This window comes from Syngnathus floridae, chromosome 4 (genome assembly GCF_059516105.1).
Source record: "Syngnathus floridae isolate MCC-2025c chromosome 4, RoL_Sflo_1.0, whole genome shotgun sequence".
In the NCBI taxonomy this organism is placed as follows: domain Eukaryota; kingdom Metazoa; phylum Chordata; class Actinopteri; order Syngnathiformes; family Syngnathidae; genus Syngnathus; species Syngnathus floridae.
Window position 1 is genome coordinate 18,459,743 of NC_142416.1, and position 25,148 is coordinate 18,484,890.

The 25,148-nt window shown below is 44.8% G+C and overlaps 1 protein-coding gene and 1 long non-coding RNA gene across 4 annotated transcripts in view; both read left to right on the plus strand.

The window, feature by feature from the left end:
- Window positions 1-373: 373 nt before the first annotated feature.
- LOC148399692 (uncharacterized) lies at window positions 374-3,188 on the plus strand. The gene is made up of 3 exons (XR_015858104.1): window positions 374-536; window positions 1,716-1,803; window positions 1,882-3,188. It is a non-coding gene; the product is annotated as an uncharacterized LOC148399692 (long non-coding RNA).
- Window positions 3,189-6,875: 3,687 nt separating this feature from the next.
- Window positions 6,876-25,148, plus strand: part of cntln (centlein, centrosomal protein) — a 224,174-nt gene continuing 205,901 nt past the window's right edge. For all 3 annotated transcript variants that reach the window (XM_088374818.1, XM_088374817.1, XM_088374819.1), the window contains exons 1-4: window positions 6,876-6,932; window positions 7,170-7,230; window positions 10,093-10,149; window positions 20,466-20,593. The gene's annotated coding sequence lies outside the window, so the exon portion shown is untranslated. The remainder of the gene's footprint in view (window positions 6,933-7,169; window positions 7,231-10,092; window positions 10,150-20,465; window positions 20,594-25,148) is intronic.

Consider the following 25,148-nt stretch of genomic DNA (forward strand, 5'->3'; position numbering starts at 1 on the left):
GATTTTGTCCACAATTTAGGGAGCGTGGACTTTTTGTATTTTGACCTCATTCCTTCAGAATCTTGAACATTGTTACATAATGGAAACTGCTAACACCGTTAGCAAAGCGTGGAGTAGCACACTAGTTCTCATTTGTGTCTGCATGTTTGAGTTTGTTTTAGGATTGCCCCAGCGAACTAACACATCATGGAGTCCGCCACTGAGGGGCTAACACCGTGAGCAAAGCGTGGAGTAACACGTCGACAGACGCTCTAAATAAGTCACAGTTGTTGTTCAACTATTCCTCATTTGTTTTTGTTTTTCATGACTGTAATGTAGCGTTGGCCATCGCCTGAACGCCGACGGCAGCTCCGCCTCCGTACGTCAACTGATAAGGAAGATTTAACGGGGCGATGCCGTCGGCGCGGCGTATCCCCCAATGAATGGAATAAAGCCTTTACCGCGTTCAGGCTTCAGCTGCATTTGCTGTCCACCGTCCGTACTGACGGCAGGCGGGCGGAGAATCGATTAAATCCCCGCGATCATTATAATCCAAGGTAAACGCTGACATTTCAGTCAGCCTGTTATTTTGACTGAGGGGTGTAACGCGCGCCGAGCAAGTGCATGTTATATGGACAGGGGAGCGCGGGAAATTCAGTGGCCGAAATGCATTAACGTCACATGACATTATTATTTGCGCCAAAAAGCCTCGTCCGTTGGCTGCCACTAGACTCGTGAGGATGGCGGGTTGGGTGGGGTGGGTGTCGTGAGGCCGAAATGCATTAACGTCACAAGTCCGGGCGGCCATTATTATTCGGCGCCAAAATACCTCGTCCGCTGCCATTAGACTCGTGAGGATGGCGGCCTGGGTGGGTGTCGTGAGTGATTATTTCGTCCAGTTGGACCAAGAAAGCCGCAAGACATACATTGAAAAGTTGAAAAAAAATAAAAAAATAAATATATAATCCGCTGTGGAAACCACGTAAGAACGCCACCAGCTCAAGCGTGGCAGGAACTGGGACAGCAAGCGTTTGGTCCTCTAGTAAGGCAACTTTTCCGCCAGTCACATATCCAGACATTTACAACTATTTGATAGATTGTTCAAATCCATATACCAAGGAAAATTCCGTTCCGTTGAGTCACAATCAGTGGAGCGAAATGGAGAAGATGCCACCCATGGTAGCACATAATATAATAATATTATAATTGTAGCTAGCTCAGTTCCAGCTCCAGGACGTCTTACCAATCCTCAAATGTTATTCCATTTATTTTATTTTATTTTATTTTATTTTATTTTATTTTATTTTATTTTATTTTATTTTATTTTATTTTATTTTATTTTATTTTATTACAGAGCTGGCCGTGTTAAGATACCCTGGGCTGGCAACTAGCCAAAAGAACATAAACCAAAACCAAGAATACTGACAGCGGGGCGCACAATTAGCTACTACAATTCTTGCTAGTTTTGAAATCTTGCTTAGATTCTTCGGCTAATAACGAAGACGATCAAATGTCATTGTGCCAATCACGGATTCATGACACCCGAAGGACCCCAGAATAAGTTTATACTCTTCATTGTGATTCAAATTAGAACTCAAATTGTGTTATTTGGGGGAATTTTTGCTCATTTATTCCATTTTTAGCCTCAAGTCATTTCAGACCATTGTGGCTTTTTCTTTCTTGATTTAACCTCAATTTTGTCCATGAACGTTTGCAATGTGTGCGATTCTCCAAAGGAGGCGCACGAGAGCTTGGGAGGAGACGAGAGGACGCGGGTGGCGAGCCAAAGGGGAAGACAGGACCAGTCGGGCCCTCGGACAGCAGGTGAGTGTACGAAGGCAAGAGGATGACAGATGCTTCTGTCAGAGTTCCAACCGTCGCCACTTTGTGGGAGCTGCGCAGATGCCCAGAGAACTCCCTCCTTCCTCGCCACCCCTCCATTTCTGTCAACGGGCCATGAAGAGCAGCTAACAAGACAGGAGCGCTCCCTCGCAGCGGTCAAGTGACCGCCTTGGCACTCCGGTGATGGAGAGGGTCCCGAGTCTGGGCCCGAGGCTTGGAGGGGTTATAAATGTGAGGGTCATCGCGCGAGGACAGCGGAAGGGCTCTCTCTCGCCGGGGCCGCGGCGGCCAGCTGAGGCGCGGGGGTCCGCGGGGGTCGGCGGCAGTCGCGCCCGCGAGGAAAGCAGATGTTTTCGCTCGGGGGCGAGCCAAGTTTGCCAAGCAACCTTCAGCTGCTTGGAGGTCAGCTGTTGAATAAGGAGGCGGGGGCCGGGCGCGGGACATTTCCCAGGCTTCAACTTTGATACGACAACGAATTAATTACCGTGCTGGAGCGGAGGGGCAAGAGGGTTGTAGTGGAACATACTACCCCACTGCTCCGGAAACCTCCATCAGGCTGACAGAAGCCAAAAGCGGCTTGTTGTCCTACCACTGACCCTCAACCTGACCGCTGTTATTCAACACGACCTTTGAGTTGACCGTCCGACAAGGAAGTTCTATTACACAGTTGAGGTACCAAGTAATCCAAAATTGGGTGAAACAGCTAAACTACCAGCGTGTTGCCAATTTTCGGTTATTTATAGCCAAAGGATTTTATTTAATTTTTTATTGGTGTCCCTATACTTTTTTCCCCCCATGTATTCCAGACACTTCATAATGGATTTAATCAGCTTTTCCCTTGAGCTCAAAATAAGTCGAATATTTTTCTGATATGGTCGAAAAACGATCCACACAAAGGCCCGCTATAAAGGACATCATGCTAAGCGGCTACAGAGCACGAAATCGCACCATTAGTTTCATCATGGCGCCACTGCAATTGCACCAAAAAAAAGTGATCCCAGGACTTTATCACTTCCCAGCTCGATGAGTTAAGAAGGAAGTTTCACCCCCTCTCAACCTCGCCATCGATTTCCGAGAGAGTGGGAGATCTGGGGATTACGTCGATGAAGACCCGGCTTACTGGGTCTTTTTTTTGTATTTGGCAAAAAAAAAAAGATGGGGGAGACAAAATCTAGGGCTTACGGCCATGGCACCCAAACGGGGAACTTGAAAGCGGCGGCAGGATGGGAAGCTGGGAGAGAAGGTGTCTCATTTAGGAGTGTTACATTTAAATTGTGGAAGGGGGGGGCGCTTAAAGTAAACCACCGAGGCCTCAACAATCGTCAGGAATTGAGACGTTTTTAAACCTTTAACGGGGGACTGTGATCAAAGCCGCCGCCGATCCTCGCTGAAAGCCGAACCGGAGGGAACAAGGGAGGAGGGATTGCGGGGAAGGGATCACGGCAGGTTGAAAACGTAAAATCAGCACATTAGCTTTTATAAGGGCCGTCGGAATACGGGATGATCGGAGGGGATCACGGGGGCCCGTTGGGAGCCCGGCGGAATTTCGGGTATGTTTTTAGAGATGAACGCGAGAAAATCAGGCCACTGTTGAAAGGACGGGCATTAGCCTCATTAGCTTATTAGCATTTAATCAACCAATACGTTTGAAAGACCAGAATGTATTTTCACAAAAAGGCAGCTCACAAAAGATCTACTTTACAGTCCCTTTTTGACTTTGCACTTGGAATCGGAGCCAGGAAGAAAAAAAAAACGGAGCTAACTTTTAGTTTTGAAGTGACTGATCCCATCTTTCATTTATTCAGCTCATATGCTTGACTTTCTTCAGCTTGTCTCCGTTTGCCACATTCTGTGATCTCACCTCGCCTCGCAGGTACAGGTATGGACCTCACGTTTCTCCTTCCCTTTTTAAATCCACCTCAAACGGAGCGCAAATTAGTCGGCTTCTTTAGCTCGGGCGCCCCTGATCCGACGGCTCCCCCCCCCTACCCGCTGCCGAACGCTCTCCCAGTCGCGGGTCTCATTTCGAGTCATCCCCTTAGCCTTGGGTTAGTGTGTGCGGGGGGGAGCGTTCACTCGCTCGTTTGCAGTGAATTATAAATCAAAGCGCTGCTACGTGAACCTCTCTAATTGCGCTGCTTTCTTTCCTTAGAGTGTCACTTTAGTCTGTCAGTGCAAGGTGCACGGATGCTAAGGAGCGACCATTTTCCTGTCATTACCTTACATTGATGTTAATGCTCCCTATTTTAGGCTCAGTCCTTCCCGTGTGTGGCAAAAGGCTCGCTGAAAGGCTCCACAAACTCGCGGCTACCATGGCCTCCAATCCGGGAAAGTGGAGCACTCCACCAAAGATATTTTTATCTACAATGGCTGTATTTGTGACTTCCTCATCCCCTCCGCGTCCTCCCAGTGTCATTCTCCGCCCTCGCCTCCCAAGTACGCGAGGCGAACCAATTTATCACTTGCGGTCTGTTTTCGCTTCTAATGAAAGGGGGGTGCCGAGTCCTGACCGGTCCACGGAGACTTGAAGGGGCCAAGAAGTCCAGTGCCAGAGTCTAACTTGGGGAAGTAATTACCCCTCGGATGGACTGCTCACATATAGACGACGGGCCTTGTTGTTAGAGAGGTGCCCTGGAACTCATGTCATCTGACCTGGATGGGTGGGGGAAGGGGTGGAGTCCGCAGGCTTTGGCTCGGGGGTAGTTGGTATTGGCGAACACACTCGAGGATCAGTGCCAACCTCAGTGGAGACCAATGTGGGGAGGGGGGGAGGTAGGGGCTTTGACAGGAAGAGGGATGAAGCGTTCCAGGGAGATAAATAACGGAGGTAAGGGAGTGGGCAGCGGATGACCCTCGACAGGGCGGCCTCGTTGGGACGGCGACCGACTGACCTACAGGCTGGCTCTGACGGGGCTGGGGAGGGGCAAGCTGGCCATCAACTTCACACAGGTTTTTTGCCGACCTAAATGCAATTTTACTTTCAAATAAAAGGAATGAGTGGAGGAATTAAACCCTCTTTGTTCACACCCACAGTAGCGCAAACGCCCTGTTTGACCTTTGCCAAGCTTTGAGAATACCAAAAGAAAGAAAATAAGTACGTCTTTAAACTTTAAAAATAGGGTCCAAAAATCATGATTATTTCAACGGATATACTTTAGGGCGCAAACCACAGACTCCTCTTTGTTGCTCATCTCACAAATATTCCTTCAACTGTAGCATCATTTAAAAGACAAATAAACACTTTCCAATGTTTTAATATTTCCTGCCAAGAATCATCATCAAACAAAGAAATAATTGACCAAACATACATTTCCTTCTTATTTGTGCTATGTTTATGTGCCTTGGCTGGATAAAAGTAGGGAAAGATTCCGCCTCATCTAAACAACGAGCCCGGAGAAGACACAGAGCAATTAATTAAAACCGCTGCGACGAGTCACAGTCTTTAATCTAGCGCGTGCAAGAGGATCCCGGAGACCACATTGGCTCGCTTCCATTGTCTTGATTGCAGCATGGTTAGCGTGAAAGGGGCTTCTGGGAGACGCTTACGAGTCTCTGGCAAACACATGAACCCGAAATGGTCGCAGGATGACAGCGGGGCTGTTATCTGACGACGGCGGTGGCCATTATGGATCGTCAGTTTACAGCCGAAGGAGAAGGGCCCAGGGTTCGAAGGAACAGCAGATCAATTTTGCTGTTTGATCTCACTCAGGCTCTGAATAAATGTATATTTTATATTCTCCGGCCGCTCTGTGTTGATTCTTGACTTTTGTTGCGAGAGAGTTGATTTTAGACAACATGACCGACTTACTCAAGCGCTTCTTGAATAATCACCGTGATAGACTTGCCAGCTATTAGCGAATTAGCATCTGGTGATTGAACGACCCGATTCCTGTCGAAACATCGGCTATGTACGTAGCAACTTGGAAGTCAACCAACGTCACAAAGTAAAGTTTGGTGTGCCGCTTTGAAGAAGTGTCTCCAAATTGCAATTCAGAGTCCATCAATGTCGCTACTTAGCATCCAGGCCCAAGTAGGGACTTGGCGGTACTGCTCACATCTCACTCCTTGCAGGACAGAAGACACTCTTCTATTCAGCCCTGACTGATGCAAGCGTGATGTAAAACGCCCCAACACTCGGACAAATAAGCCATCCGCAAATGGTAAACAGTGTTGCGTTTTGTTGCATTTGGTCCGGGCAACTCCATCACACGCGTGGTCAACAACAAGGCTGTGCTGCCTTTAAATCACATGGCAGGAAAGATTTTATCCATCAAAATCATTTGGTTGGACTGTAACCAAGTGCTAATACTGAGAAACCAAAGTTTCCCCAAATATCGACAAGTAACCAACCCCTCAAAAACTTTATAATAGATTCACAAAAAAGAGCAAATATGCACTTCACTGTACTTTTTTTCCCCTCAAAAGATTGTCCTTGAGCAGGTTTAAAAGAGCTCCCCATCCCGAAAGTCGTCATAATGATTTGATCTGATTTAGCAAGCCGGATTAAAGTGTTTCAAGGCCGCGCGAATTGGAAATAAAGAGGGATTTGGTCCAGAGTTAATGAATTACACCGAATGGACATTGGTGTGAATTATTTATTGTCTGTATGATATTAAAAGCTACTTGATGATTAGCAATTTAAATGTCTTGAGGGCTGAGTTTGATTACATTCTATATATGTAAAGGGAAAAATAAAATACATTTCTGAAAAAGCAGCTTGTCAAACCGAGCCTCTGTAATATGTGTTCAAAAGGCATATTTATTCCTCGGTTGCTTGGCATTGCATGAATTATGCATTCCATCAGGGTGTGAAGCTGTTTTATTTTATGAAATGCAGCGTAAGTGCAACCATACTCAAATAAAGTGACATCACTTTCAGGTAAACACTGTACGTGTAACAAACGAGTTAATAATTATTATGTTTTTCCTTTGTGTGTGAATTTAAATGATCTTTTCAGGGAAATTATTATTATATTTGTAAATTTAATTTAATGAGACATTTTTTTTTATTATTAATATTTCGTCATTTCCTGTGTCATCCGCGCATTCTACTTCCGGTATTCTTGCTAGCTTCCCTAGCAACGTCATTACGCCCGGTGTGATTGATGAGGGTAAGTTGTGTATAAAGAAGCTGCTACTTTGGTTCTGTTTTTTGTAAATATTGTGTAAAGTGACATTTTATTGTGATATTAATGTGTTTTATTTAATTCTCATTGATAGTAATACTTTTATAGAAGGTTTCTATCGTCGTCGTTTTGGCGCCAATTCAATTCGTCGTATTCGTGAACAACGAGGAAACGTTAATTCATTCTATATTGTAATTGTGAATATTTTGCTATTTTGTTTAGGGAGCGGATGTGTTGGTGGCAACACTAAAAGACAAACTCTATTCCGTATTGTCTTCTACAGGTATGTATTTCTTTGACATTATTTTTGCCGTTAGTTTTGTGTATTCCATTGTCTCACTTTGACCACTAGACGGCGTTGTTTCCCCATTAATTCTCCTCAAACTGTAAAAGAGTGTTTTCTTAGAAGTTTTTGTACATTATATGCAACAGCGTGTTTAACATAATTTGTCTTTTCTATATGAATGCTTTTCATGTTGAAAGGGAAATTTGTGTAGATTGTGTAGATTGTGTCGATGACTAAAGGGAGCACATGTCGAGATACATTGGTCGATACACAGCAAACATAACGGAACGACACGCTCCGTGACAGCATCTATTTTGTATTCCGCTGTTTACACCTAGTGCAGGCGCTAGCTTTAGACTACCATGCGCGACCTGGCTTGCTAATAACACATAGGCCCGAGCCTGCAGGTCTGCGTGACCTGGCGACCCGGGCCCCGGCTAATGAGTAGACAGCACAGTTGCATCGAGGCTGTGCAGCTGCTGAGCCTTCCTCCGTGACTCTGTGACATCTGTCCACGAAGGCAGCGTGGATGTTTTATTCCAAGAGGCGAACCGGGACAGGGGCGTTAATTATTCACTAACAGTAATTATGACATGCCCGCGTCTCAGTTTGGCGGGGACCACCCCATTCCTCCTTAGCTCATCTTCGCGCGACCAGCCGCCGCTATCGGCCAGCCGGAGTCCGAGAGAGACAGCCACCAGGGACCTAATTAGCACAACATAAATTATGGGATGCTGATAGAGCAGTCACCGATGCCATCGGAAGGCCAGCGTGCCGCTGAGCCTGTTTTTGCTGTCCATGCAGCGCAACCGACATGGCCGACTGTGCTCGCTCGCCAGACTGATTCTGTTTGGGTTTGTGTGTAACATCACTCTCATGAATGCGAATTAGACATTTGACTGTTTTTATTGGCACAGCCTCTGAGGAAGATTTTTGAGTGTCCGTCCAGTTAGCAAGTGTCTTGATCTCTAAAACCAAAAAAATGTCAGAAAAAGTATGCACTAAAAAAATCTGTTAATATCTAAGCAGCAGCATATTGATCTATAGACAACAGAAAAAGTACTGAAGAGATCGGAGTGGTGAATTGTAGAAGTCGAGAGGCAGTCGGCTAATCGAGACGTGTCGGGGACCAGCGTAGACAAGCAGACAGCCGACTTCAAATCATTGCCGGGCATGATGACGAGTTGAGAAGAATAAAGTGAAGTAAACTGTGGTCTGATGAGCCATGAAAAGATGAAACCCACCTGCACCGACATCTCCGCCAAGACACAAACAAATAAAAGGCTACGGAGGCGCCCGGCGTTCTGGCAGCCTTGTTGTCTGTTTATCCGGGAACGAGCGAGGGGGCGCGTTTTCTCCTCCAGGTGCATTGTGGGCATCGCCCATGCGCCCTCCTGGACGCGCCGCTTGATTCGCGCTCGGCCTCGCTGTTGTGCATGTCGGTGAGCTCTTGACATGTGCACCGCCGCATGAATAATTGAGGCCTCGCACGCAGTCAGGCTCCAGCAAGTACTGCTTTGCTCCGCAGCCTTCGCGTTCCCCTGGACTCGATACTCCCACTAGCCAAATGCACTCACTACTCGCCTTTCAAATGGACTCCCGTCGTCTTTGTGAGGAAGTCCGAGCACTGCAAAGGTTTCTCCATTACCTTGCTGGTTTTTGTGCCAATGTAATGGAATCAAATGTCATTGCCCATGTCACAAAGTACAGAGCAGCAAAATTGTCACAAGTGTCACAACCCGACCAACAGTGGAAGACTGATTGGTCGCCAGTATAGATGAAAATGACAAACATATGGAAGGGGTAGGGAAAAAAAAACCAAGTCACAAATTATGCTATAATAAGCGAAGGGCATAAAAACGCAAATCTCCTCAAATGAAAGACACAACAGTTTATCCCAAAGGTTCAGCTTGTGGACATCACATGACAAAACCTAGAAAACAGGTGAGCCATGATTGGTCTTTACCTGAGCCCGTAGGCACTGTGATGTCATTTTCAGTCGACAGGAAGCGGCAAAATGGCTGCCCCTGAGATGAATCAAAACGGGTAGACTACAACCATAACCTCACCAAATCAAAGTTTTCACCCACAGAGTACGGAATGAAGATTTACAAACTCCGTCCCTCCACAGTCAGCGTTCGAGATCGACAAATATTCCTCTGTCTTGTTTATCTTTTCTTTGACTGACACAAGCTGGGCGGAGGCTGCTGTCAAGCCGGTAGCAGCGCTCTCAGCTGGAGCGCCGGATAAAGAGCCACGCGTTAGTCGGGGTCAGCCGTGATGAAGATGTGCTAAATCATTGAGGAAAGACCAGAGGAGATAGATGAAAATATACGACCTTGCTGGGCATCTCTTTTTTTTTTTCCCCCCTTTCACTCTTCCTCAAGTCTTTGGGCGTCACGCGAGCTGGCGCGGTTATCAGCCCCAACAGATAAACCTGCTCGGCTGCCAGATATAACTTCAATATGTGGGACTCAATCATCACCGGACAACAAGCGGCTGGGAACGTACGACGGGAGGGAGGGAAATGAAGACTGTCGTGCCCACAGGGCGAAAAAAAATCCCGGGTCCCTTATGGCAAAGCATTATAACTTATTTATCTAGAAAAAGGAGAGAAAACAGCACATGTAGTTGTGGACACTAGTTTTTATTTTATACACTAAAAAAGAAGAAAGGCTCATCCTAAATTTCAGGATCCACTTCATACTTGATGTAGATAACCAAAATGCTATTTAAAAATTGGACCAAATACATATGTGTAAAATAGATGTAGCTATAGATATAAACGTTCCACGATGCTAACCCAAAGTGTTTGAAGCAAACAACAAAATAACCAGATACTGTGTTTTTTTTCTACAGTGGGCTCCCTTCCATAAAAATCACACAAAACAGTAGAGCAAGAAATCAACATTTAAGGTAAGAACTCAGTTTGTACATTTTTTCCACACAAAATTAACTGACTCAATAAATTAGTATTATATACAAAATATGAGGCCGACTCACATTATAGTATGAGGCAATATTGGACCCAGTGTAAGTCTGCCATCTAGTGGTGATTGTTGCTATTACAATTTAAATTACAGTCGCCACTCCATAATTGCAGTTTGGCATTTATTTGCAGATATTTCTTCCTTTTTTCACATTTTTTTCCATATTGTGTATTTTCTTGTTTGTTCCCAATGTTTTTTTTCTTGGAAACGCTTTTGAAGAATTCATTGTGATTGTTAAAAATAAATAAATAAATATATTCACATTCATGACACTGAAAAAAGTCCCCAGTTGCCGATGCCCAATCAAACCTTTTCAAAATCCAAAATGAAAACACTCGCAAAGAGCTGCTGTCGCTCACAGCTCACACCCAGACGCTCGCACGCGGGCCAACCAGCCAGTATGTTTCCAAAATCTTTGAGCTCTTTTGACATCGAAGGCCTTTGGAAGGCGAGTAGGACCAAGAAGCCCACAAAAGCTCGAAAAGGGAAAAAGAGGAAGAGGTGGTAAGGGGGGTTTGCACTGCCAGGGGCTGCTCTCAGCTTTGAAGCAGTGACTAGAAAGGTGCCGCGGCCACTCTTAGTGCCCTTGATGTGGTTTCATCATGTGTCACTCGGCCGGGCATCGCCTCAAGCGGCGGACGCTTGGCCTCTTTCAGGACGACGGATACTCACCTTGATGTGGTGACGCCGATCAATAGTTGGACCGCTGCTGCATTATGTAGCACGGCCATGTTGCGGTGCTCACAAAAGCAGCCTAGAGAGTTCTGCGGGAGAGCTGCCCCCCCCCCCCCCCAATACATCCACAAAAGGTGAAGTCATCTTTTAAATCATCTGTATTCGTAGCTACCGTATCATGCAAGAAACTGTTGTCTGCAATGTTTTAAAACTTATTCTGAAAATACACATTTGGTAATTTGCTAAATCATGTCGACAAAAACATAATCACAATCTTCAATAATACAAAATAACCAAAGTGACAATTTTTAAATTTCCCCTAAATTAAAGTGATCAAAATATTAGTTCAAAACTCAAAATGACATGATTATTCTAATAAATATTTAAGTAGACATGGTTGTTGTCGTAGTCCAATAATTCACTGACTGCAATTTTTAAAAATATTAAAGTAAAACTTTAACCTAATTAGTTCAGAGTAGGTGCCCTGATGATAATTATTAAGGTTTTACATTTTCAACCTTCGTTAAAATGAAGAATTGCTATTGTGTACCATGCAAAGTTATGCCTTAAAAAATACAATGCTTAGGCGTTCTGAACTAAAGCACTAAAAGATATTGTAGATAACATTAAATCTAATTGTTTTTATGTTGTAAACTCAAATTGATTTATTTGAATTGAAACAAAAACCTGTTTATTATTTTAGATGCTACAATCCACACTGTTTCTTTTTGAGCATCACCCCCCCCCCCCCCCCCCCCCCCATTTTGAAAGCACGTCCTGGTCGACAAACAGACATTTGCTATAAAATTAACATAGTCTGCTTGTGCTGCCCGGCTCAATAAAGCCCCCCAAAGCTCCCACTAAGTACTATTAGTATTTACTGCCAGTCTTCTGGCCTGGTGTCTCCCTAAAGATAGATTATATCCAAGACAGCCTATGACCGACGGAAAGGGGGCCACAACGCCCTCAGCCTTTGGAGAAATATGCGCTTATGAAATCATAAATATTATCTCAAAGACTAATTAGCATTAAGAGCACCGGTGATTGTATTTATCGACTTTAGCCACAATTAATAACCGCAGCCTTGAGAAGAGCAGCGGGCAGATAGGCAGGACATGTTTGGGCGCGTCAAGGCCGTAAACCCATTACACGAGCGTGTTGATTGAGGCGGGCCCCCGCCGTAGGGAATAAGTAATTGTGCCGGAGAATTTTTAATTGCTCTGAAATGCGTTCTAGATTACACTACCTTGTTTTTAAGATGGGTGGAACACGGCTAAAGGGCTGGGATAATAGTGCCGTGTCGCGGTTCCGCTAATGGCCTGTGCCAGACTAGGCATGATTATACAGACAGAGGCCTGTTAGCTTGGAATGCTAATGGCCAAGGTTAGAATACGATACGGCAGCGTTTACATTGCTATGCATGCTGCAGGCAGATTGGTGGCTAAGCTACTAAAATATTTGAGGTATATTCGGTTCGACGGGTAGAGGGGAGTGAAAAAAACAGTTACTTAAATTGCTAATGTAGGAAAGTAAATAAATTTGGTTCTGGAGTTTGAAAAGCTGAGGCAAGTTAGCGTTGACTGCAAAGAAATTATTTTCAGACGGGGAAATTTTGGTTTTGAAGATGCTAATAATTGCTGGTGACTGTTGGTTAAGCATGATCTCAAAATGGTAACAGATATATTTTAGTAAAAGAAACCCAGAAAAGAAATGGCTACATTATTTTGGCTGATATGCAGATGATAGTTTAGAATTGAATGTTGCTTTAGAATGCTAACGGCTAACATGATTTTTTTAGGCAAATCATGCTTTGTTTCTGTCAAGATATCAAATCGAGTACATTTCTCACTTCTCTTTGAGGCACACTAGCTAAGGATGCTAACAGTGGACCTGAACAAACACGAAAATGTACACTGTGCTTGTTGTTGGTTTCTTTCCACTGCACAGTTAATGAAATGATCATCTTTGTAATGGTGAAATAGTTCTTAAAGCACAAATGGGGGAAAGAGAACCGGGGGGGATACAAAGCTAAGGGGCAGCCAGCGGTCTCATTGCTAATTATCTTTAATGTGCTTCTCTAGCAGTTTTTCTGCGCGGGGCTTGTCGTTGGCTCTTGTGTGGGATGCTCTCCAGAGCCCCCCCACCACCACCCTCCCCTTTCTCAATGGCCTCTGGCTAATAACCACTCAAGGAACTGTTGAAGGGTCACAAGACTTCATTCCGTCATGTTTCGTCTCTGTTGCTTTCATGGCGCTTGCAGGAATTTGTAAGCAAGGGGCCAATTTTTTTTTTCCAGGGCTTCGGGTGGTGGGCATGCAAAGTGTACCCTAAACGTACCTTTTCACGCTTTTTGAGGAGACCAGGAGAAGCCAAGAGTCAAGTCGAAACCCTGCCGGACTTTGACAGTTCTCGTGCTGCGGGAGACAAGGGCCTGTCTCTTTTTTTGCCATCCGTGACGCACGTTGTGTTGAATTAGCTTTCATTCAAATGCTTACACTCGCGCTCTCAGCTCGGAGTGCTTGGCGATTTTTTTTTGATGATTTATGCTCCTCGGGTCTCTCGCAGCCCCTGTTTTGAGCCGCTGGTTTGTTGCTTGTGTTTGCATCACCTACAAATATATATTTTGGGGAAGGGGGGGGGGGGGGGGGGGGTTGAGGTAGCGGTGGGCAGGGGAGGGGCGAGGCGGCTATCAGATGGATGAAGATTGAACTGATGTGTTTGCAGAAAATGAGTAAACAACATTAATTTCATATGAAAACGAAAAGTGAGTAATTCTCAAGCTGATAAACTTTGGAGTTAGAAGTCCAAGTTTTGAAGTACATCCTCAAAGTCGTTTGACAGCAAGCGCGCTGATTTCACCCTACAAGGTGCATTCCCTGAGAGAAGACGTAGCGAGCGATTCATCAGTCCGAGGCCGTGTCGAGGCCGCAGAGGCGGCGAGATGCTGATTGGGGTGCGAGCCTGACGATTGTAGCCGAGACCACACTTCTGCGGAATTAGCACAAGTGCCAGTTGATCTTTGTCGCTTGGGGGGGAAAACCGGCACCCCGAGTAAAGCCCGATCTAGTTTGAAAGCACCCCGAGATCATACACTGTCTTTAACATCAAAAAAGGTGTCCGCACGGATATTCGTAATGGGTTTAACGCCGATGAATTATTCAAATCTTCCCCAAGTGCCTCTCCGGCGAGCGCATCAACTGGCAAACGGTCGCGGCTAAATGTTATTTTTCTCCATGGCGTGGTGATATTAAGTGTAAATGACATGAAAAACCTACGCGTGACAGCGGGAATACTTCAAAGTCCGCATTAAAGCGTCAAAGTGTCAAGACAATATCGCACAACATTCCAGCCGAGCGGCCCCCGAACCCCAAAATGCCGTTTTTATTGTAGCGTTAGCGTTTAGCGGGCGGGGGGGAATAATGTATTCCCTTTACAACTCACACATTACACTAGCAATGTGAGCTGGAATGATTACATCATTAATATTTTTATCCAGCAGTGTGCAAATTCAATTTGAAGCCGCGAGCCCGAGCACAATGAAAAATTGCTCGCAACCCCCTGCCGCGATTTGTCGAATCGCGGATTTCTTGACTTTCTTCAGTGTGCCGCATGTGGTCTTTGCGAAGAGGCCTGGAAAAGAGGTGGCTCTGAAAAGCTCGGTGGGGGGGGCGCTTTGATATCCAACCCAACCGGGCTTACTGTGACAACGTGTCACAGGGGTGCTAATGGCTAATAAGGGATGAAACACTTGTCGCGATTGAACGCTGATCTTGAAAGGACGGCTTGAAGGTTGACATGCTAATGACGACTTCTTCAGGTGCTGGCGGTAAGTGACGTTTCTGTTTCATGGATTTATACGTGAACCTCAGAAATCACAGCTAGTGGGTGCGCTACGGCTAACTGTATTTTCTTGTCAAGAAACATTTGCAGTCGGCATTTTCAAACATAAATTTGAATTCAGTTACAACTCTTTTAATTGAATGTACGGTCTGAATTGATTATTGGTATTATAAATGTTCGACATGTAGTACCGTCACTCCTCCCTGTTGACCTATGTGCTAGCTTAATGTGATGATGTTTAGCCTTATTAGAGTTTGTATGCATTTTTTTATTAATTAAATTTGCCAGTCAAAGCTAGTGACGTAAGCGCGATATGCTACGTACGTCTAGCTCAGCAAAACTTTTCAGGATTGTCTCAGACGTTCAATTATCGGAAAAATCTGCGATTGTCAATTCTGCTGTTCATTACATTTTGACGATTCCTCGTCAACATAGCTCAGTTCTTGTCGTAACTTTTTTCAACGAAAACAATACAAACAATAGCCCATGACGTCACCTGATCTAAAAAACTGCTCCCGGTCCAACGGTTGTCTCTATTTTGGTGTTAACGACAATAATAAAAAGGCGCTGCTTTTTTTTTTGTTTCCCAGCAAATAAGCAATAAATGCCGCCGATGATCTTGCTGTCAGAGCTTAGCGTTCGCTACGTAACGGATCAAATTATGAGAGACCTTGCAGCGCGGCGGTGGGCTCAGCGTGGGATTAGGGGGCAACTATCTCAAGGCTGTGCTTCTCAGATAACTGCACCTAGAGCAACCTTTCCTCAAACACACAATTACCCGCTCCCTCCCCTGATCCCCTTTCCGACCGCCTCCCCTTTGAATTTCATCAGGGGCTTAATTAGTATACAAATAAAACTTCCCTTATCTCCCGCTTGCCCTAATTGGCCTGTCTTTACTTATGCCTGGCGAGCGTGTGAGAGAGTCGGGGCCCCTGTAATTAGAGTGACCGTGTTCACCTTTCCACTCAAGACACGCGGGTGCTCGGGCGGCCCGCTGGGAAGCCGCTGCCAGCGGTGGTGATGGTGGTTGGGCTCTCCTCACATGAAAGTACGTGAGCGTTTTTTTATCCAGGAGGAGGGGGGGTGCGCTCAGGATTATTAGCCCGCAATCATCCTCGGACCGTCCCAAAAGTCTTCTCATGAGCCAAAAGGGCTTTGGGTGCTGCGGGTTCCCACTGAACAGAAGCGGCGTCGTTACTTTCATTTTCTCGCCGCAACTTAAAGCGTTTATCGATTATCGCCGGTCGGCTCCCGGACAACTTAATATCGGGTGACAGTGTGCCGTGTTCTCGGCGTAATTAGAGTTCAGAGCTGATGGAGGTTGCGCGAGGCAATTAGAACCTTTTGTTATTAAACTTGATTCGTCTCCACCAGCGTGCCGCTACCTCGCTCCACTCGCCGATGTTTACCAAGGGTATCGGGCCATTCGGCCCGCTGAAATTGGCTAACCTGCAAATTATCGCCTCTGCTGCCAAACCCCCCCCCCCGTTGTCCGCCCATCCCCATAACCCCCCCTCAACACTAGCCTTCACAATGCCAATATCACACAGTAATAACTGTAAAGATCCACTGGCCTAACAAACACAACAAAGGTGCTAAGAAGCCTCTGACAACATGCTCTATGGGGTCCGTCTTTAATCAAAATGTGATCTGTGTGAAAAATCCTTAGCACGCTCACGAGTCACGATTTTAAAAATACCGTATGAGAAAAGAGCATAAGGTGGAAGCCTCTTCCATTTGTGTGCAGCATAACAGCTAATTGCTGCTTCACCATGTTTGATTTGAACTAATAAAATAACTAATATAATCTTGACCTAAACCATTCAGCGATTTATAGACCAGAAGCACAATTTTCAAATCGATTCTACCTTGCTGTGTGTTCTCCATACCTTGTCATCACTAAATATTGCTAGAGAACTCAATGGGACTTGACAATACCCTTCAACGCTCCCCCCCGTTGCACTCCCTGTCCCTTTCTCCACCTCTCTTTGTCTCCAAGTAGTCTCCAGGAGTTTGATACTGAGCTTAAAAAGGAGAGAAAAGATCAATCCCGGTGTCAGCAACTCAGCGTACGCCTCTTGCAGCGGTGGCAGGACAAGTGTCAGCTGGAGGAGAGGCAGCCATCGGGAAGGAGGGAGGGAGGGAGCGAAGTAAGGAAGGATGAGAGCCCGGGGAAGGGGGGGGTGCAACCGCACCTCTGCTAGACAAGAGATCAATTCCCTCCTCTTCACTCTCAGCTCCTGATAACAAGCAAAAGTTCAGCAAGCCCAGAAGCCGTCTTGCCTTTGAAATGTGCATCCTGCCACGTTAAGACGACCATCGCCCCCGTGAAGTTTTTCCCGGCCTGTCATTAATCACGTGTTGATCATCTCGGAATCGGTGTCACCGCATCCCCGTGTACTTCTTTTGAAGTCCATATGTCACAACAGTATGCAATCCATGATGAGGTTTCCCTCAGCAGATGGCCCTCGCATCTTCCTGGAAGTGCATTTAAACGACAAAACTGACAGCCCTTGTTTTTGTCACGGAGAGACAATATCACACAATTGACCTTTTACATGATTTTCAATTATAGAAGAGAGATGAGTGGGGGTCCCCATGGTGCAGCTGTCTCTGCCATGTCCTGAACATCTGCCCATCCAACGTGGCGGCATTTCATTCCCCCCCCCCCCCTACCAAACAAGGTTGCCAGCCCTGCCCGGGTCGGGCAGGTGCGAATCGGGCCCCTTCTGTCATTAAGCGGCCCAGCTGCGCTGTCACGTCTGGCAGCGAGGCGGGGCGGGCGTCATCCGTGACCCCCGTCAGAGCTCCCTCGGAGAGCGGCGGGTAGACCTTGACAAGGCGGCCCAGGGTGAGGCCCGTACGGGGGTTGTCTGTGAAGGACGACCGTGCCCCTCTTTTTGTGCCACCTCGGCACAATGTTTGACCACATGACCGGACAAAGGCCTAACCCATCATACAATGCCAGTCAACCCAAAAACAATTATGAAAAAAACAATCAAAGGTTCTCACTCTCATTTGACATTTTAGAAGTCAACAATTGGACTTTTTTTTTTTCAGCTTCACCTTGTAAGCACGCACACACACACACGCACACACACACACGTATTATTGGCGGCGTGCCTTTATCTGCCGACACCTCCTGGCGTCCCTGGTGGCCTTTGTCACAGAAGAAAGAGAATGATCAATATCCCAGTTAAACTTCACGTTCAAAGCCAATGGCAGGGTCTCGTTCGTTCAGCGGGTGGGGGGTGTCGGGGGGCTTAGCTTTTAATGAAGCCTCTTTCATTCCGTGCAAGTTTTTTCTGAAACATCAAACAATAAATCGGCCGCGGCAGCACCGTAAAATATTTAGATCTATTGACTGTGTCTGAAAAATGTAGAGCCCCCCTCTGCCCAAAAAAAAAAAGTCTCCCGTAGTTTAATGCTGATATGTTGAGATTGCTTCAATCCAAACGAGTGTTTGCATTTTATTTGGCCAGGTTTTCTCTCTGAAATGTTCTCAAAGATCCACAAAGTCTTTGCTACAAGCGCCGTTTCTTCTAAATCATCAAGGTCTGCCCAAAAATTTACGTTATTTTCATTTTGTTGTTGGTGGAAAACATTTTCTATTTATTTATCTAGAAAAACCTGAAATTTGAACAGGGGTGTTTTTATATTGTTTTTGTTTTTATGTTTTTATATCCACCAAATTTACATTTTAAGGCTAATATGGCCTTCTGGGAACGTTAAAATGTTCTTTTGAGGTCATTGCACTTCTCTGCAACAATTATTGCTTGAGTGACGGCTATTTCGGGCAAAATCTGCAAATTTTTCTGCTCCTTATGTGATAACAAAATGCGCCATGTGCACACTCGCCCCTGCGTGGCACGTGTGTGCGTACGACAGGCCGGCCTCGACGTTAAACATCTGCCGGGTCATTCACTTGGCCGTGAACACGCAGCGACACGGCGGCCCATCTGCCGACACGCGTGCCGGGCCCAGCCCGCAACCTTTAGCGATTGCGTCATCCCGCCGTTTTCCAGCACGGCTGCTTCACCAAAGTGACAAGCGCCTCGTCTCTTCCAGTTGTGGACACGGCAGGGCGGCAGATGCTGAGCCTCTGGGAGGTTTTTGGACATGGCAAACATAATGAAGCTCAACTTCTTTGTGTGTTTTGGATGGATGAAGGCAGCGCGGTGGGTTAGTGGTTAGCAAGTCTGCCTCGTGGTTCTGAGGTACCTTCCACATTCCCCAAAACACACAAAATAGGTTCATTGAAGATTCTAAATGTGTTTGTCCATTTCAGGTGGCAACTTCAACTAATGATCTTAAATATACAATTTTATTTTCTAAAAAAAAATTCGAATAGTCCCCTTCTTATTATTTTTGGTGGACTTTTAGTGATGGAGTCCAAAAGACTTGAAGCGCGCTTGATGCCGTCTCCAGATGTTCCACTTGTTTATTTACTTCACTATACAAGCAAGCTTTCCATCCAAATAAATTATTATGCTTTTATATTTCATGGCATGGTTGAGCAATGGGAATCTTGTGAGGTTTTCTCATCTCATCTGCAACATCATGAAGACGTCTCCTGGTTATCCATCATTTCATGCTGAACTAAATGTACGGGTCCCGAGCATGTCGCTTCCCTCAGATGTCATCCCTGTTGAATTCATCTAGAAAGAGTAATCATAATCACAAGGCGCGTAATGAGGGAATGTTTTCTTGTGGCGGAAGTAGACCAGTAGGTGGCAGTATGATACTTGAATCTGCATCCAGCACCGACCAAGTCACACAGCAGCTGATCTATTTAGATTATTGCCATCTTGGGCAATTCAGATTTTTATTAATTTATTTTTATTATGATTATTATTATGGTCATTATTATTATTAATGTTTTTATATCGATTTTAATTTGATGTCAATGTTATCATTATAGCAATTATTTGAATTGTGAGTTAGTTTACCTGTCATGAAATGTCGCAACCAAATCAACTACCGGTCATTATATATTATACTTAATTCTTCAAAAGTTTTTCATTTAGTGTTTATTCCATGTATATTTTTTCTGCAGACTTTCTTCAATTAAGAGCAAGAATAGTAATTGATCCCCTTTTTTTTATTGTGCTTTGCCTGTAGTGATCGGAACCAAAACATCCATTTCCACTCCGCAAGCTTTATTTACCTTTTTCCACTCTCATTTTTGCAATGTGGACTCTTCCAACTGTCAGTGCGCAATATTTTCTTCACAACATCCTCAATTAAAAGGTGGTCCAATCTGCGCCTGTTGCTTCAGTCTCCTTGAAATGATTTATCAAGCTCTGTTTGGATTGCAGAGCTCCTGTATACAAAGTATTTGAAAAAAACGCCATGGAAAAATTTCCAAAATAATTAGTAAGTGTTTTAAAAGGACCACAAATGTATTATTATGTTACATCGTATTTTCAAATTTTATTTTGAAAATTGACTTAACTTGCTCTAAAGCAGCTTCAAGATACCATTGAATATTTTGCAAGTCAACGTAAAAAACTATGTTGTGCTCACTGCTTTCCCTCCGAATTAGAAATGTATTTCTAAAGAGGAGAAGGAAAAGCGAAAAAAAAAAAAATCAATTAGTGCTAAATTTATTCATGGATTTCTTGCGATCAATGCGCGCGCTGTGAGGGGCTCGCTGGGACCCGGTTCATCCCAGTTAATGTGTTTGAAGGGGGAATTACCATTGATGTTGTTTTCTCTTCCTCGCAGGTCAAAGGGGAGCAAAGGAGCTGTCACCACGCCGGATGGAGGAACTTGCTTCCTCTCCGGTCCTTTACCCGAGAGGGGAGGGAGGATGCACTTGGCTTGACGGAAATACAATTGTGAATCTAATCCAGGTAGGGCCAGGAATGATCCATTTTATTCGCTACACTCCTGAATGTCATTTTTGACTAGTTTGTAAAGTTCCTAGTGGGACTTTAATGTAATACAGTATTAAAAAAGTATTTTTGTATGTTGTTGCAAAAAATATGCTTAGAAAAGAATATAAAAAGGTGTGATTTTAAACCATTGTATCAAAATTAATCCTGCTCTGCTGGTTTGAGAGGTGAACAAAAAAAAAATTCTTTTTTTTTTTAATTGGCTACAACCGGTGCGGTTTTAATTGACCTTTTGTGACCGCCTCCTCCCTTCTTCCCGATTCTCACATGCCGCTTGACGCCGCCTCGAAAAAAATAAATCATCCACATCTTTCTTCAAGGCCATACTTCTCGCTTCTCGTATTGATTTCAAACAATTTTCGCACACCGAGCGATATTCCGGGTCAATTAAACATATTTGTGCATTTGCAAATTTTTTTTTTTTTTTAAATGATCCCCTCCCCTCGCTCACCGCCGCATCCGGAGGCTGTGAAACTGCACTTTTGGCCTTAAAGCTTTGCGCACGTTCTCGGCGGAGCTTGACATTTTGATCCGCAACAGAGACTAAATGATAACGGTTTCCTTGTAAATACGCTTGCCTGCGGGGGGGACGCTTTAAATAGACCGAGGAGGACTCTCCCACTTGTTTATATATTCACAGCTCATCTGAATGTGAAAAGCTCGCCTAGAACATTCTCTGCATTGCATCCGGGAGGGGGGGGTGAGTAAGAGCAACCTGCGAGGGGTGCCCTGATAATTACCGTAAATAATTGTGAGTAATTGACTTAAAAAAAAATAAAAATACACAATAACTACAGTTTTTTTTTTTTTTTACTCTAGGCTTTTCTTACCACGCACAATTAAATCTCTTTTTCTTACGCTTTAGAGGCAATCATCTTTGGCTTATTTTCTGTTTCTGCTCAAGCCAGCGTCTTCGTTTGAAGTGTTTGGCGGGCGTGTGATGGCGCTCATTAAAGCTCTTGCCGCTCTCTCTCTCTCTCTCTCTCTCTCTCTCGCCGAGCCATTTATTTGGATTCCAAACAGTTCGTATCGCACCGCCCGTACCAGTGCGTATCCACATCGAAGAACAAGAACTGAAACTCTTCATTCAAAGCTAAAATACAAAATGGAGACAAAAATCATTTCAGTTGAAGCCTTTTGGTTTTCTACAACGTTTCATTAAAATGGAGCTTCAGAAAGCACAAAAAACTTTCAGGAAAAAAGTGATTCAAAAGCAGGCGGCGAAAGAAAAATACCATAAGTGCCATGAACGCTATGCTAGCATGCTAATTTTAATTTTCTATATTATCTATAGACTTTTTATGGGAGTGAACTTAATCGTAACCCCCGTGATGAAGTGCTGGGGGATTTCCCGTATTTCTTACGGGAAAATGTCAACCGTAAAAGTTCCACTATACATAATTTTTACAATTTGGCCCTCGTGTGTAGTCGTGACAACCCCATGGCGAGCGCGTGACGATTTCCTCCGTTAAAGTCTGACGCTCCTTTTTCTTTTTGGAGTGTGATGTTGATGTCATTTTATTATCCCCAGTGGGTGCGCGGGTAAAAGATCTCAAAATGTATAATTCATATGCTTGCGGATGGGATCATGTTACACTTTTCATCGAGCCTTCCCACATCGCTGATAGCGTTTAGCGTGGTGTCTGGCTCCGGGGGAAAAACGTTGCTTCGTGTCACATCCTTATCAAAAGACGCTTTTGTTCCCTCCCGTTCGCCGCTCGAGGCCTCGTGAAGCGTCACATGTGCGCCGCTCGAACCTCACCCAACAATCGGCTCTCTCAGATCAATTGTGATTGTCTTCGATGTATCAAAGAGTCCCTGCAGTCAATGCTTCCACTTATAAGGTAATTTACTGGAGAGAGCGGAGGCTGTTTGCAACCGGGATAGGCCAAAGGAGATGGTGGGGGGGTGGGGGAGAGTGCGTAGGAGGACGAGAAGGGTGTTGATAAATCACCGTACTTACACCATCCTACGTTGGAGTGGAGAGAAAATATATGCACGTGGTACGTCGTAAGAGGGGGCTTTAAATAGAAGCAGATCTGTGGTGGCGTGCGTGCCCCTTGTTGATTCAACAGTTTTTTTTTTTTTTATTATAGTGCCTGCAAAGGAAATAAAATAAATCTCAAGACACTTTCCATATGAAACGTGTTCAGGATCGTATTTCTCATCGTATCAGGAAAGGAAAAACTCCAGTTGAAAGGGATTGTGTCGATTGGTTGACGACTTTCGACCCGCACTTTCCGTAACCAATCAGCTCCCTCCTGCCATTTCTCTTGTCCAGGTGTGCCTTTTTGTCACGTCAGTTTCTTTGTCCTTTTTACATGTACGTTGGCTCCTGATTTTTTGGGGGGCACTTTTTTATTTTGTACTTTTATTTTTCCACGTGCCTTTTAGTTTTTAATAAAGATTTATTTTATAGATTCATCTTGCTCTCCTCACAAGGTATTTAATAGCCATACTTTTAGTTTTTAATAAAAATACTTATTCTGGAGATTCATCTTGCTCTCCTCACAAGGTATTTTGTAGCCACACTGCAGCTTTGCAAAAAAAATAAAAATCTGACTGGTTCTCAAAACCCATCCATGAATATGCAAGATAAACAGCCAAAGAGCCGCAGGAAGGAAGCAATAAAAAAAAAAAAAAATGCTTGATGTGGCTAATAAATAAGCGATTTTGCCATTTTCAGACAGCAGCGTTGACACATTTATAAGAACTTGTGAAATTGTGTTTCAGTAAATTGTCGCAAGACGCTAACAACACACTTGACATCTTCGCATTCCTCCCAAATGTTTTCATTGGTCTTGACTGATTGGGACAAAACCCTCCTCTCAGCTCCAAACTTGTTTCCAACCTCGCCTGTTTCATGGAAATTAACCAAACACGCGCCTTTGATATTGAAATCAACCCGTCGCATTCCGACAAACACTTTTAGCAGCCCGAGAGAAAATGCTACTTGTCATTTAATTTTTGATTGTCGTGCATGCACTCCACGGTCACAAGCCATTAAAAAAATCTGTTTTTCACCTTAAAAACAATCTCTACTATTTCATAAAAATAAATAAGCTTAGATAACTTAAACAGTTGGAGTCACTCATTAAAAAAAAAAAAGATTATTTTTTCCTTTGTAATAAGTTGCGACTAATACAATACAAATTTGGAACATTTTAAAAAGGCCTAATCTAATTCAATTTTTTCAAATAAATTTTTTTTATTTGAATTGATGACATCAGCAACACCTGGAGAGTTTAGTCTTTTAATTCTTGAGTTATTTTAGTTGCCATCAAATAAATCATCGCAGTTGGCGTCCTCAAACCATTTCAGTCGAACTAACTCATCCGCTTTTTACAGTACTCGTATTATGTCCCCTTTCATTTGGTTGTACTGTAAAGCAATTTAGCAGTGCTCTACCTGGAACTTCAGCTCGCAAACCTCTGGTGGGACATTAGCCTGTCCGGGGGCCAGACATCATCAAAGCTCTTCGGGTTGGGTCGACGGTCCTGCGTGAGGGGAAAGGTGTGGCGATGCCATTAACCGGACTGCTTTCCTGTTTAGAAATCATTCCAGTACAAACACTTTCACTGACGGGCACTTATGAAAACATTCTTGAACGTGAGCGCAAGTTTTTTTATGTGCTAAACAAACTTTACACTTAGTATAGGTTTTTACGACAGGCGCGCACACACCGGCGTGTCTAAATGCATGCGCGCGACTCCCCCCCCCCTGTCTTCCTGCTACTTTGTCTATCTCACACTCCCTTTACTGGAAGGCCACTCTGATGGGCCCAGTCCAAAGGAGACCACCATCCCGGCCGATTCCAGGGGGAGTCCTTCCCAGGCAGCACTTCCAGTGGCCTCAGTGCATTAAGGCTTTTACCTTTTGCTCCTAAAGGCATCGGGACAAAAACGGGCCGAGCTCTCTCTCTCTCTCTCTCTCTCTCTCTCTCTCTCTCTCTTTCTTTCTCTGTCTCTCTCTCCACCGAGAGGATGCATTGTCTTTGCCGAGGACACCGATCACTTAGAAAATGGCTCATTAATTATTCAAAAAATGGCATACGCTCTTGCCTGCACCTTTAGTGACAGGGCGGCCTCTCAAGGCTGGGAAGTGCAGAGACACACCCTGCCCGGTCCACAAGAATCAATACTAGGCCCACGGTCGTTTGCTCGCTGGCGGGCTTTCCTTCGCCGCCCCGTCCCACGCGTCCTGTGATTTTTTTTTTAGGGCATTTATTCGCAAAAACCTTGAAGTGCCAGCTGCAGACGGCGGCCACAAGGCTGAGGCGGGCCACCATGAAGGCCTGAAGGCTTTGGAAAAACGCCCTTGGCATGTCGCTCACCGCGCTCCGCTGCCGTCTTGTCAAATTCGGCCCCGATTGGCTTTTTGGGTGTCTGCGCCGCCGCAGCTGATTAGCTACAAGTCAGCCTGCTGAATTTCCAGCGTTCATTCTCTGCACCTGGAGGCTGAAGCTGCCTCAAAAAGATGGACATATGAGGAAAAAAAAAAGAAAAAGAAAAAG